Source organism: Nerophis lumbriciformis, linkage group LG07 (genome assembly GCF_033978685.3).
Source record: "Nerophis lumbriciformis linkage group LG07, RoL_Nlum_v2.1, whole genome shotgun sequence".
In the NCBI taxonomy this organism is placed as follows: domain Eukaryota; kingdom Metazoa; phylum Chordata; class Actinopteri; order Syngnathiformes; family Syngnathidae; genus Nerophis; species Nerophis lumbriciformis.
The window spans coordinates 3,960,713-3,962,500 of NC_084554.2; positions in this window are offsets into that span (position 1 = coordinate 3,960,713).

Consider the following 1,788-nt stretch of genomic DNA (forward strand, 5'->3'; position numbering starts at 1 on the left):
CTAAGTGTCCCAATACGTATGTCAAGTTTTAGTCCCAAGTGTCCCAATAGTGTTGTCCAGTTTTCGTCCAAAGTGTCCCAATACTTGTGTCCAGTTTTATTCCTAAGTGTCCCAATACTTGTGTCAAGTTTGTGTCCTAAGTGTCCCAATACTTTTATCAAGTTTTATTTCCAAGTGTCCCAATACTTTTGTCCAGTTTTCGTCATAAGTGTCCCAATACTTCTGTCCAGTTTTGGTCAAAAGTGTCCCAATACTTTTGTCCAGTTTTAGTCCTAAGTGTCCCAATACTTTTGTCAAGTTGTAGTGTTAAGTGTCCCAATACTTTTGTGCCGTGTAAGTGTCCCAATACTTTTGTCCAGTGTAAGTGTCCCAATACTTTTGTCTACGTTTAGTCCGAAGTGTCCCAATACTTTTGTTCAGTGGTATTCCTAAGTGTCCCAATACTTTTGTCAAGTTGTAGTCCTAAGTGTCCCAATACTTTTGTCCAGTGTAAGTGTCCCAATACTTTTGTCCAGTTTTCGTCATAAGTGTCCCAATACTTTTGTCCAGTGTTAGTCATAAGTGTCCCAATACTTTTGTCTACTTGTAGTCCGAAGTGTCCCAATACTTTTGTCCAGTTTTAGTCCTAAGTGTCCCAATACTTTTGTCCAGTGTAGGTGTCCCAATACTTTAGTCCAGTGGCAGTCCTAAGTGTCCCAATACTTTTGTCCAGTTTTAGTCCTAAGTGTCCCAATACATTTGTCTAGTGGTAGTCCGAAGTGTCCCAATACTTTTGTCAAGTTGTAGTCCTTAGTGTCCCAATACTTTGGTCCAGTGTAGGTGTCCCAATACTTTTGTCCAATTGTCATCCTAAGTGTCCCAATACTTTTGTCCAGTTTTAGTTGTAATTGTCCCAATACGTGTGTCAAGTTTTAGTCCCAAGTGTCCCAATAGTGTTGTCCAGTTTTCGTCCAAAGTGTCCCAATACTTTTGTCAAGTTTTATTTCCAAGTGTCCCAATACTTTTGTCCAGTTTTCATCATAAGTGTCCCATATATTCCCCGTTTAAATGAAGAATGACTCGAAATCCTGGAACCGAGCGTCTTTTCGTGTCGTTCTCGCCATTCCCGGGTATAAATTGGCTGTCAAAGTGTACCAACTTGTCGGATTACGTCATCATCCTTCTACTATCCAGGTGAGAGGCATGATTGAGGATCTGGAATAAAGTTTGACGAGCAAGGCACATTAATTAAAAAAAACACTGCAGACTTCATGAGAGCCAACAAACATAAAAAAACATCACTTACTGTACAATGTCTGCTGTCATTAGGATGCCGACTGCTAGGATGTTCATATATTCCCTGTTTAGATGAAGAATGACTCGAAATCCTGGAACCGAGCGTCTTTTCGTGTCGTTTTCGCCATTCCCGGGTATAAATTGGCTGTCAAAGTGTACCAACTTGTCGGATTACGTCATCATCCTTCTACTATCCAGGTGAGAGGCATGATTGAGGAGCTAGAATAAGGTTTGACGAGAAAGGCGCATTAATTGAAAAGAAAACTCACTGCAGACTTCATGAGAGCCAACAAACATAATGAAACATCACTTACTGTACAATGTCTGCTGTCATTAGGATGCCGACTGCTAGGATGTTCATATATTCCCCGTTTAGATGAAGAATGACTCGAAATCCTGGAACCGAGCGTCTTTTCGTGTCGTTCTCGCCATTCCCGAGTATAAATTGGCTGTCAAAGTGTACCAACTTGTGGGATTACGTCATCATCCTTCTACTATCCAGGTGAGAGGCAT